General features: G+C 39.7%; 1 long non-coding RNA gene across 1 annotated transcript; it reads right to left on the reverse strand.

Moving 5' to 3' along the window:
* Positions 1-4,033: 4,033 nt before the first annotated feature.
* Positions 4,034-5,827, reverse strand: LOC120112441 (uncharacterized). The gene is made up of 3 exons (XR_015974783.1): positions 5,610-5,827; positions 4,538-4,854; positions 4,034-4,421 (listed from the first exon to the last, which is right to left on the reverse strand). It is a non-coding gene; the product is annotated as an uncharacterized LOC120112441 (long non-coding RNA).
* Positions 5,828-13,649: the final 7,822 nt, after the last annotated feature.

Below are 13,649 nucleotides of genomic sequence, written 5' to 3' on the forward strand. Positions count from 1 at the left end.
TTTCTGCTCTGTTTTTCTTGTAGAGGAATGCCTCATAGATTTTGTCAGCATCTACCAGCCGGACATTCGCCAGATGAAGGTGAAGGATCTCGTAAAGCTCTAATAATTTGTCTCTATCTTCTCCGTTTTTCATTGTCAGCAGTCGGATCCGGATTTCTTCAACCGATAAAGGATCTTCATGTTCAAAGAGCAAAAGTACAATTGAAGCGAACGCGAGACGAGGGGCGGAGACGCGTGATGGCTCGGATCACACGCGGACGAAGGATGGAGAGCCAGAGGGGCTTCGGAGTGGTCGTGGGGAAATGGGAGCGATGTGTGATGGCCCGTAGTCCGCGTCGACGTGGGGGAAAAGGGCACTGATGGATTCCGAAGCAGAGGGGGGACGTGATAGGGTGTGATGGACGATGGCTCGCCTTGTACGGGAGTAATTAAGTGGAAGGGGGAGTGAGGGGAGTTTTTGTCTTTGTTCTGTTGGTTAACTTGTATTGGGTTTCTCTCACCCGAAGAGGGAACTGTATCTTTGCTATTTTGCATGGCTTCTCTTCTCTTTGGGAAGAGCTTTGGGAAGAGCCACTGAATATCATTTCCTTTCCCCTATCTTTGTTGGTTTCTTCTCTGGTTGGGACCTACCACCCTTTTCTTGACATTTTTAATAATGAGTTAAAACTGCAAGAGCTTCAGAGTTCAGTGATGTCCAGATTCAGAATGGGCAAATGGCCTTGGTACATACATCATGTATTTGCCTCCCATACATCATGTATTTGCCTCCCATACTGAAGTAGCCAGGTATCTGTATTTATTGCCAGGAAAATATGAGAGCACGTCACGAATAGCTCATGAGTAAGAAAACTTAACTAGAGTAAGAAAAAGGAATAACTTTACCATTAAGCTCATGAGTGCCAGCCAAAACTAAACATTTTTATTATATTGTGCATACCATTGTCACTGGGTTTCATTCTTTGACTTTAATTCAATAACTTAACGGTAGAATTTTATTTGTACTAGCTTGTCACTGGGTTTCATACTTTGACTTTAATTCAATAACTTAACGGTAGAATTTTATTTGTACTAGCTATGCATTCCCACATGCTGTCATCTTTCAATACAATTATGGGAAAGCCCACGTCCACAAAAAGAAATAAGACATCACCTTTCAGCTAATTAAGAATGGAGTTCCATACGGGGTTCATTGCTAGGGCTCAAGAATGGATGAAAAAAGGACTCAACAAGCCACAATAGCTCTAACTTTGGGGGTTCATGAAGTGCTATAAAATAGCATAAGCTTTGCAATACATTTATCTGGCTATTGTAATTTTATTTTCTTTTGAAGATCTTTCCATTTTCTTGCCAGTGTCATTATAAGGGTGTCATTTTTTGAAATAATGAAAATTCCTACTGCACTGTTATACAATAGTCATATAATGATTACTATGAATTGAAATCCCAGAGAAATTGTAAAGGTATTATGATGACATTTATGTATCTTAGAGATTATAATCATATGAAATAGTGGTTAGTACTTCATATATTTAGAAACCAGACTATTTATTTTTTTTGGAAAAAACAAAAAATTAGGCTGTTTAAATACTAGCTAAAGAGTCAGAGAGTTTTAACATAAGTCATGAAAAGTTGAGATCAAATTCACAAAGGTCCACTGGATGTACTACTTTCGGGCTAAAGAATCCTCAATATTAATTTTCATTATATAAGAAGTATATAGGTAGGTCAAACAAAGATAGAAACTATCGGAACTGATTTAAACAACTCATTTTTGCCATGCTATAACTTGGACAACCTATGCAAGTCCCATTTTTGTTGCAATATTATTGACTGTTTCAAACAAAAGAACTACACAACCAGGATAACATTAACCTGATTATTACAAAAAAGAACATTGATTGTCCAAATTAAAACATGATCACCGGTGAGAAGAGAAAAATACAATACAAATTTCACCATCCAAAACATAAGCTCTAGTTATCTGATAATGTAAGCAAGTGAGACGATATAATTATCAAAAAGAAAATGAAAATCTCTAGTAAAACTCGAATAAAACCAAAATTTAATCATTGTTAATCAGAGAGGAAGAGCGGTGAGGGACAGAGCCTCTAATTATTATTAATCAGAGGGAGTCTCTATTTTCTGAGAAACACAGGGTGGATTTAATTCTACCCACAGCCTACAGGCAACCGGCTAAGCTCTTAAAACAACAGCAGCAGCAAGCCAACAACAACAACAAATACCTACAGGGAACCTGGCCCTCAACAGATTAAAAAAATAAATCCCAACCCATACTGTTTGCTGTGTGGGGAAGCTCTCATTAACAGAGCATTTCATGCGCCACATCAAAGCCATTCAGCTTTCTCCGCGGCAAGCCCCATCAAGATTCAAACCCCACAACAAAGCCCCATCAAACTCGAATAAAAATGGGGAAATGGTGGTTCAACAACCACAGCCCCTAAATTCCAGATCGACTGAAATCCCCAAACTTTATGAGAAATGAATTGAAACAAAAACCCATCCAAATCCATCCAATACAAAACCCAAGCTAGGAAAAACAAAACCATCGCCAACAGAGATCACGAGAGCAAAGCAAGCCAGAACCAATTAGAAATCTACGGCCACATAGAGAGCCCGGATCGAAAAAAGAAAACCAAGAGACAGGGTCGGATCAAGAACTGATCGACGATGATACCTGAAGGAAATGAGGTCTGACTTCCGAGGAGGAAAAAGGAATAGTCGTGCTGCCTTGCTGGGATTTGGGAACTGGAAAGTGGGAATTGGGACCAAGGAGGCAAGGAGACGTCAAGGACAAGGGGAATAGCCCGTAGCCGCATGCCATAGGTGATAGGTTTACGGCTTACCAGCTTTACAGCCATGGCGATGGGATTGGGACAAGCTACAGTTGACAGCTATTTCTCAGCGATGCAGGGCCTTTCTTCGGGCCTAGGCCTTAGGTGACCGCCTCGGTCGCCTAACGGACGGGCCGGCCCTGAGCACGTGCCAATAATAGCTCCTCCTTTTCACGGATTGGAAATCTTATGTACTTCCACCAATTGCCTTCAAGAATTTTAATATAAAGCATGTGGCGTTGAAGATTTTTGCTACAAGATTCGGCTTGAAGGCAATTTTCATATAACAAATTCATAAGGTCATCTTAGTCAAGAGAGTGAATTTAATAAATAGAAGCATATTGTTTCTCCCATCTAATTTTATTTGAACGTATAATGCACGGCAGGAAAAGATTTGAGTATTATTTTGGACTCCGTGAGGGTTCTATTTTTTTTAATAAAAATTACTTCAAAATGATCCACCAGGTATTCTTTACTGCAGGGTTTATTTCTCTTTGAGAGAGATACTAATATTTGGGGAGCAGGCACACGCATCTATACTCCGTGTAAATAAAAAAAGGCTACACGCATTGCAATTAAGATGCTTCCTAATCCACCTAGCTAAAATTATTGGCCATTTGTAATTATATTAAGAATATTAGGAAAAATTGCTCAGCAACTATTTATCTAGGAAAAAAAATCAGCTGACATAAAAATTAGAGATTAAAAAAGATATCTTACTCTAATGAGCATTGAAAATGTTAACTAATATTTTTTTTATAAAAAGCGAAGAGCCAAAAGGCCCTTTTTTTTATATATTTTCTCCCTCCTTAACTAACAAGCTCCATATCTTACTGATAATACTAATATTTCCTCATTTGCCCACTAAAATAGAATTTTATATTATTTGTTTTAGTTTTCTTGTCTATATCAATTTTGCTCTAAGCTTGATTTTGTTTTTCTTGTTGTAATTGGCATTCCATATGTTGCAAGTGAGCCTATATTCCACATAGTTTGTTTGGATTTTCCAAAAATTTTTGCTCCTTAAAACTTCCTTGATAATTCCAAACTAACACTTCGTTCTGTTATCCTCTATTAGCAATCTAAGATCTTCAAAGCGTGCAAAGTCAGGCCATTTCCACCCTATAACCAAAGCATATAATTTAATTTTCACAAACCTACCATAAACGGTTATGCCAAACTTCAAAGGTAAAAGACCACATTGCCTCATTATATGCGATAACATCAAGCTTCTACATGCCACAAGATTCTCAAAAGTTGTGGTGTTATCATGCTACACAATCACCGCAAGCCACAAATCTTTGAGGTCCTAAAAACATTATTTAACGAATCATTTATTTCATTTTGTATCTATCCACTTCTTTTTCCTTGCCAGCCTTGTTATTAGTGTCGAGTTTCAAATTTTGAAGGCCCTTGGTTATCTTGCTCTCTTGATATTTTTGATTTTTGGGCTTGTCGGAGTCCAAACGATTTCCATCCAAACCACCTCCTGCTCTGTCCTTTGATGCTTGGCAAATCTCATGGGATTGGCCGGCCTCGACGTTTGGTGCTCAACGAAGCAACCCTTGACTGCAAGTGAGACAAGGAAATAAATAAATGTTAGATAAACATAAAACAGGATAAAATAAAGGAGGATGGGCAATATTTTATAGCTTGTGTCCAATGTAATTTCTCTTTTGGCTGACCTGAAGAAGTTTTATAATTTCATCTTTCGTCTTCTGATCAGGTGCAGACTTGTACTTTTTGAGTAGATCGACTACAATCTTGTCATCGATTATCCATTTAGTTCCATTTGACAGATCGACGATATGAAGCTCCTTTGTTGTAGTTGAACATTTACCTTTGTCGTTCGATTTTATATCTAACTTAAGCATCTTATCTCCAAGTTATACTTTAGGAAGAGGCAAGTGGCTTGGCTCATGCTTGCTAGGGGTTTCTTTAGCAGATCCTTGAAGAATTTTGTCACCGGAACTAGGAGCATCTCCTCGAAGATTGGATTTTTCTAATATATTGTAGAAATACATATCTTAATATGAATTCAATGATGTAGCAGCATGAAACGGAAAATGCTTGAGGATACTTGATGGTACATTGTAGAAATACATATCTTAATATGAATTTAATGATGTAGCAATGTGAAATGGAAAGTGCTGGAGGAATCGTGACATGTTGTGCATCATGGCTTCTTATGTTACATGTGGATGTGTTTGTGGATCGGGCTGGGCTTGGCTTTGCCCGCATATCAACATAATTTATATAGATTCAGGCTTATCTTCCAAGTCCAAGTCAAATCCTTACTCGAGCTTCAGGCCTTAAGTTGGATCTCGGGTTTTCTGGCTGAAGTATGAATGATTAAATATTGCTGACAATCTAAACATGTTTATTGTTCTATTAAGTTCATGTATCAGCAACAATTGTCAAATAAGTAAATAAATAGATCAAATAGAAACAAACAATACAAGAAAAATAAAAAATATTCAGGCCAAGCTGGCTTTAATCCTGATGTCCGAGCCTGGTCTATTTATTAAACAGGTTTGTTTTCCGGGCATGGCTCAGCCCACAGAGTCTGGAACTTGTCCTAAGGATTTCGGGCTTTAGCAAGCCGAGCGGACTGACAAATAATGAACAGGTAACGTTAAAAAGGAACTTTAACAAATGCTCATACTCAAGAAGAGATCAAATGGCAATAAAAATACATATGACCACAATGAGGACTCTCCAATGTGGATCAAAAGTTCCTGAATGAACTTCACTCACCTTTCCTCTGAGCCATGCTGATCTCCCTCAAGCTGAGCTTCTGCCTAAGAACTCTTCTAATCGGGCTTTCTCTAATGCTTGTGCATGTGGAAGGTGATTGCATGATGGCTTCCATTGCATAATGAGATTTTATCGGGCTTTCCCTTCCCCATTCCCTCTCCCTGGGGAGAGGGAAAGAGGGGAGTACCCTCTCCCAGGGAGAGGGGAAGAATCAAAATTTTATTTATTTATTTTCTTGTCCCTGATCCGACGACAAGCAGCATAAGAACGTGATAATTTGGTATTCTTTATCAGTGCAAGGGACATATGGCCAAGTGAAGCTTATCTCACTCAGCACCCACTTGGAGGACAATTGGCCAAGTGACGGCACGTTCATAATTTTGATATTCTCCCAAGGAAAGGCCGTTCATTGAAAGATAAATTTTATATTATTTTTTATTCTTTATTGGGGTTTGACCTACAAAAGGATGGTTACATGATCTGCATCTTTCAACTCTGTATAGTTTTCAAATTACCGTTGTCCCCATCCAGCTATAGAAAAAGCATGATTTAGGAATTGAACAACTGTTTATTTAGATTGGGCTAGCCCAAAGCTCCAGTAACCGAGCTTGGACCTAGTAAGTAGGCCCAGAAGCCAGGCCCGGGCATGAGTGATTCTAGTTATTCCTTAAGGGTAAGCTCGACCTGAACCCTACATGGTTCGCCTGTTGAACAAGTCCATTTCCAACATAGACAGGATTTTACAAGATATCTATCTCCTTGCTTAATTTCTTCTCCTCCATCTTTTGTTTAACCTAAGAACCTTAAATGAAGTCAAATAAGTAAACTAAGCTTAGCCAAATTATTTAAATGAGGGGAAGCTGCTTGCACCAACCTAGAATAGACCTGAACCTAGATTGATTACGAATCCGTCCAGATTCTCGCTAAACAATTTTAACAACCTCACCACCTTAACCTTAATTTTCGCTAATGATTCAGCTCTATCATATTTGTGCCCGAACCAATCCACAGGTCTAATCTGAGTTGAACTTATATCCTCCGAAACAGCATCAAAATATTCATCCATTCTGTAACCCTTTCTAGGCTTATTCTATGATATCTTGACTTCGAAGCACTCTCAAAAATCATCAAATATTACTCCTCTTTACCATTAGGTCTGCTAGCTGTAGGCCACAGAATAGCAAATCTTAGTTTCTTTAATTCCTAAAATCACACAATAGACTTTGTTATAGGCTTTCTGCATCACCCAGTAATGAAGTCACGGAATAGCAAACAAAAAGAATTGTAGTATATATCTGACCTGTGCATAAACATAGGGGTCTACAACACACCAATAAAAGTTATGTCCCTTCTTGCAATATCTTTCGAGGAATGGATGATAAAAAAGACTCGAGCAGCTTGAACTTTATCATGGTGGAGAAATTATCGGAAGTGAGCGTACTAGTAAATGGTGCATTTGCATGCTAACTGAAATGGTAACATCAACTAGACATGATCACACAATTCACAACTTTGAAGATATGTGCAAGGTAGTGGAATGGGAAATCTATGTTCAGTTAATCATCCAGCGATGATGGAAACAACGTTTGAAGTTTTGTCTGCAACTTCGATATTAAAATCTACACTTTTAGCCAAAACTAAAACTGAATCTGGGGTCAGTTTTGAAGTTTTGATAGAAAATAACTTATGGAACCTAATTTTGAACAAAAATGGCCACTTTAATTTCTTCTTTGTTCATGTAGGTACTTTTGGATGATAAAGAGTAAGCCCCTAGAATGCAATATTTGCAAGATTGAACTCAAAACTTGTAGTTTTGAATCGCTTGTAAGCAGTCAGGTGTTTAGTTGCAAAACATTTGGTGGAAACATGAATTTTTCTAAAACAAAAATGTTATTGATTTAAATTTGACTCAAACTAGACAGAGTTTTGTAAACCTTATCTACATTTTGTCATGTATCACAAAAAGGCCAAAAATTCACAAATATGGATATATTTTTATAAAAGTTAAAAAATTTATAAATTGATGCCCACACACACATTTTGGGATAAGATTCTAAGTAGCGTCTTATAACATTAAAATGGTATCTGATTTAATTTTCAAACTTTGTGCTACAACTTTAATTTTTTAAACATTTTACACTTTTATTTCTGATAAATCTTATATTTTAAAAGCCATGAATCCATTGAGACTATATATAATACCGAGAAATTCCAGACTATAAAATACAAAGAAAAATGTTAAGTAAATACTTGCTTTATTTTTCCTTATTTTTTCTATTTTTGTTGATTTTCCATAATCTTTTTGGCTAAAGCTCCAAAACTCAACCCAACACTGATGGATTGTACAATTTGCTTGGTATTCAATATGAAATATGATTCCATTCAAGATTGCAAAATTTTAACCTTGCCCAACAATTGCTATCAATTCCCAAAGAAGTCCATGCCTGCAAAATTCAATATGAAAAACAAGACGAACTTGAGCTTCGTGGCATCCTTAGACCCAGTGCTGCTTTTAAATTATTTCTATGACGACCACTTCTTTTCAAAACACGCTCAAAGGACTGCCCTGACAAACTTTTTAGCCCCTAAGACCTTCATTCACAGTATTAGGCTATTTAATTAAATGTCTAAAAGTATTCAAATTCAATATATAATGAACCAAACTTTCTCCATGGCTCCGTTCTATTCTACTTGTTTCTTCACTTTAGTTTTTTCTATTTCTCATTTCATTCTTGACCGCAAATATATATTGACTTTGTACTTAAGATCCAGTAAAAACAAGAACAAAAGAATAAGCCATTTAATAAGGATATTGTGAGACCCTGAAACTGGGCCCGGTCCATTGACCGGCCCAGCCCAAGGATTTCGACCTCACGTGCGGCGCACGTGAGGGCGGGTGAGAGGGGGGGAGCCATCCCGAAGAAGCCGGCTCCCCTGTTCTTTTTTAGGGCTTCTCCTCTCATTGAAGAGATTGGAAGAGGAGCCGCTGCCGGCCGAGAGAGAGGGGGGGGGAGAGAGAGAGAGAGAGAGAGAGAGAGAACCATTAAAAAGGTGGGTCTTCTTCGGCACGGGTCTTCCTCTTCCTCCATTACCGCCGAAGAGAAAGAGGATCGCCGGTCTTCGTCGGAGGCTAAGGTAAGGGCTTCTAACTTTCATCTCCTTCCTTCCGTGATATTTAGCCATGATTTACTGTGGTTTTGAGCCGGCCAAGCGCCGGACTTGGGTCCAAAACGGGGTTTCGGCCCGTAAGCTCGTCGCCGTTGCGCGTTCATCGCCGCCAGCCGCCGGGGGGTGGCCGGGCTTGCTCCGCCACCACCTGCCGCTGCCAAGGCCGGCTGCCGCGGCCGCCCTTGGGTTCGATCGAGAGCAAAGAGGAGGGGGCGGCAGGGGGTGATGAATCCCTGTTTCGCCGAAAGAGAGGAAGGGAGTCGAGAGAGAAAAGAAGAAAGAAGAAAGAGAAAAGAAGAAAGAAGAAAAAGAAAAGAAAAGAAAAGAAAAGAAAAAGAAAAGAAAAGAAAAGAAAGAGAGAAAGAAAAAAAAATAATGATAATAAAATAAAAGGAGGGTGGTCTATGGGTATGAATCTGAATCCGAACTCGAACCCGAGGTGCTAGACACTTCGGCAGGATCGGCCCTGGGAGCATGTTAAAATTTAAGTTTTTATATATATTGTGATTAGTTTTAAAAAAAAATATGATTTTTGGATATTAGGTCCTGCGAGGAATTTGTGAGATTAATTGGATTTGTTGTGGATCGCGTTCAAAGTAAGTAATGAACTGCCTTCGCTAGACTCTTATTTATATAATATTATTTTTGTATCGAATAAATTGTTAATAAATTTATATGTGATTTATGAATTTTACGAGATGATGCTTTGAATGAAAAATAGATATATAAATTGGAATAATATTTTTTAGACTATTATTATATTACTGTTCTTGCATTGTATATGCATATTTAGATCGGATTATGATATATCTATTATGTTACAAAAGAATTTTGATGTGCATTAGATTTAGAACTCTCAGCCTGGCTATGTTCTGGATCCTGCCAATAGGGGGTTATGCATTGGCAATTCTGGCCCCACCACAGGGTATAAGTGTGGTATTCTGGCCCACTCCGCAGGGTATAAGTGCAGTATTCTGGCCCACTCTGCAGGGTATAAGTGCGGTATTCTGGCCCACTCCGCAGGGTATAAGTGCGGCTCTGTTTCTGGCCTAGCCATAGGGTATAAGTGTGGTCGTAGCTAAAGGCTGATGAGATGAATATGATTTGTTTCGAATCAGATTTATGATTATGTATATAGATATTTGAAAAATACGAATTTTAAAGAATTTATGCTTGAAAAGGAATTGATTATGTTATTATGTTGATTCATCGTAATTTGTATTTATATTTTATGTTATTATATGAATTGACTAGTTAAGGTGTTTATTACTTACTGGGCTGTCTAGCTCATTATACAATTTCTTGTTGTTTTACAGATTCTGAGAACTAACCTATCGGGGATTTAAAATGGGAGAGCGACTAGAAGAACTGAAGCACAAGTTATCCTAGATTAGGCTTTATTTAAATTGATGTTTTATATTTATTGTTCCGCTGTGTATTTAGAACTGTGAGACTATATAAATTGTGTCAGTCAATGGAATAAGATTGCATTTATTTCAGCTGAATTATTTTATTTATATAACTAAGATGTTTGGTTAAGATGCCTTGCATGCTCGTGGGGAGAGTTTCCTACGGGTGTGCGGCGGTTGGCGTGGACCCCCGGCTCGCGATCTCGGGCCGGGGGCGTGAGATCGCGAGCCGGGGGCGTGACAACTTTTATGGTATGAGAGCATGAATGGATAAATTCTAAAAAAAAAAAAAACTCTGACATGACATGAGTGTAGGTGGGTAGACACTAGGGACATTGGGACGTTAGTTTATGATGATTGTAATAACCATTCTATGTACTTGTAATGAACTGGTAAGCTTATTATTGGTATGCTGCTATCTGATAGACATAGATCAGGATGCCTCCACGTCGGACGAGAAAGACTACTCGCAGAGCTACTAATAAGGCACCCAACCCGCAAAATGACAGTACACCCCAACAAGCTGGTAACACCCCTCAGCAGGAGAGAGTCGTCAATCCTGCTAGTGATACTCAGACAGGACAACAAGAGCCAGGCCTAGGCCAAGTTATGCAGACCAGAGTGGGCCTTATGCAGATGCAACAGCAAGTGCAACAGCAGTTGCTCCAACAACAAGCACAGTTGGCCCAGACACAACCACAGCAAGGACGAGGGGAACAATGTGAACAACGTAGCAGTATAGCTGAATTTAAGAGGCTGGCTCCTCCAGCTTTCAAGGGGACTACAGAACCGTTGGAAGCAGACAATTGGCTTATAGAGATGGAAAAAGCATTTGCTGTCTTGAGATGCCAGGATGATGAAAAGATTTTGTTTGCATCGTACATGATGCAAGGTGAGGCATTCAACTGGTGGCGGATGTTGGAACATAAATATGAGCAGGATAGGGAGCCACTCACTTGGGAAAAATTTCGAGGAGCATTTTATGATAAGTATTTTCCTCGGAGTGTAAGGATGCAAAAAGAGCAGGAGTTTATTCATCTAAAGCAAAGGAATATGACTGTTGCAGAATACGAAGCTAAATTTACCGAGCTAGCCAAATTTGTTCCAAAGTTAGTCGAGGATGAGCTAGATCGAGTGCATAAATTTGAGATGGGACTAAAGACTGAAAGTAGAAAATAAGTGATACCTTATGAATTGACTACCTATGCAGCTGTGGTAAATAAGACTTTAATAATTGAAAGGGAAGTTAATGATGAACGGTTGGAAAGGAAAAGAAATCAAAAGAAGAGGAACAAATCGAATGAATTTCAGGGGCAGAGCAATGAAAACGCCGAAAGTTCGAACAGGAAATCAACGAGTGACAACACTAAGCAGGTGAATATCAATAAATGTTCTAGATGTGGTAAGGCTCATGCTAACAAGGATTGCCATTGAAACACCGGTGCCTGTTTTAGATGTGGTAAGATAGGTCATAAAATTGCAGACTGCCCACAAAGAAACGAGAATAGATCTACTCAGGCAATGGAAGGAAGCCAGGGGCCAAAGACTCAAGGAAGAGTATTTGCACTTACACAACAAGATGCACAGGCTTCTGATGTGTTGACGATAGGTATTAATCTAGTCCCAATATTTATTTCTATTTATTGTTTTGCCATGCCCACTTCTCTTTGTTAGACAACTCATTATGCTACTAGAAAAGATTCAATAGTTACATAACATTTTTTTGATTAATTATCAAAAGAAGAATATGAACTTTTAAATTTTGAAAGTGTTCACCTAGATTAAGACATAGTAATGAATGTACCAACAAGCAAGTAATTCTAGGAAAAAAAAAATCTAGACTTGACACGGGTATGTTGAGGTTTAAATCAGAATGTGCAGAGAAAATGTAGTGAATAGAATTATTTGAAATTGGTCAGATAAGACGACTTTGATTTGAAGAGTGTTATGACTTAGTTTGGAAGAAGTATAATCTACTCTTGAACTGCATGTATGAAAATTTCGTGGACGAAATTTCTTTTAAGGGAGGAAGGATGTGAGACCCTGAAACTGGGCCCGGTCCATTGACCGGCCCAGCCCAAGGATTTCGACCTCACGTGCGGCGCACGTGAGGGCGGGTGAGAGGGGGGGGGAGCCATCTCGAAGAAGCCGGCTCCCCTGTTCTTTTTTAGGGCTTCTCCTCTCATTAAAGAGATTGGAAGAGGAGTTGCTGCCGGCCGAGAGAGAGGGGGAGAGAGAGAGAGAGAGAGAGAGAAACATTAAAAAGGTGTGTCTTCTTCGGCACGGGTCTTCCTCTTCCTCCATTACCGCCGAAGAGAAAGAGGATCGCCGGTCTTCGTCGGAGGCTAAGGTAAGGGCTTCTAACTTTCATCTCCTTCCTTCCGTGATATTTAGCCATGATTTACTGTGGTTTTGAGCCGGCCTAGCGCCAGACTTGGGTCCAAAACGGGGTTTCGGCCCGTAAGCTCGTCGCCGTCTCGCGTTCATCGCCGCCAGCCGCCGGGGGGTGGCCGTGTTGGGAACCCGCACACGACGCTGATATTTCAAAAATTTTTCAGATGGCAGCGGAAGAGGCATGTGCGGGATCGACGTTCATCGCATGAACGTTGTTTCATGAACCGTTCGTAGTTAGATAAGAATTAAAACTTTTAAAACCTTTAGGAAGATCAGATCTTCACCTTGTGCGGGTAGATGATCACCGCAAACTGAAGTTCGTGGTTTTAGGATGAAGGTTCGCTTGAAGCCGTTCAAGTGTCCGGCCTCTACGGGTGTCCACACGAAGCAGGAACCGATCCAAGCTCTCTATCTCACCGGGGTGCTATCTCCCTTGCAGAGATAGCTTTTGATGGCTGATCTCCTCTCTTTCAATCAATCCTTGATTGTGCTTGAGAGGAGGAAGAAGAAGGATGAAGATGGGAAGAAGATCAAAAGCCCCTGCAGCCTTCTTCTCTTTTCATGCGTTGGAGCCAAGGAAGAAGACCAAGAGGAGGGAGACGCCTCCTCTTCTTTTCCCTTTGCTGATGGCGGCTGAACCAAGGAGAGAGGAGGCCACGGCTGGAAGGAGGTTATTCACCCACCTAGGGTTCCGCCAAGGCCTCTCCTTTTAAAGGTGTGGAGCTCCTAACTTTTAGGAGCTCCTTATTTTCTTCCAAAGAGGGGCGCCGGCCCCTCTCTTCATGCCGCACTAAGGAAGAGCAAAGGAGGGGCGTGATCCTTCTTTATTGTGTTGCCCTAATCCTCCTCTAAGGAGGATTAGGTGTCCCTCTTATGGCTAAGTCCTAATCCTATTAGGCTTTAACCAAATCATGAATCAATTGGGTTCAATCTATGCTAGTCCTAATCCAATTAGGACTTGAATGAACCATGACTCAATTGAACTCTTCAATCCTAATCCAATTAGGAGTCATGTTGATTCATTAGATTAATAATTAATTAGGACTTAAGGAATCCTAATCCAATTAGG

Source organism: Phoenix dactylifera, chromosome 18 (assembly GCF_051530095.1).
Source record: "Phoenix dactylifera cultivar Ajwa chromosome 18, Ajwa_hap1_PhDact_Kaust_v1.1, whole genome shotgun sequence".
Classification (NCBI taxonomy): domain Eukaryota; kingdom Viridiplantae; phylum Streptophyta; class Magnoliopsida; order Arecales; family Arecaceae; genus Phoenix; species Phoenix dactylifera.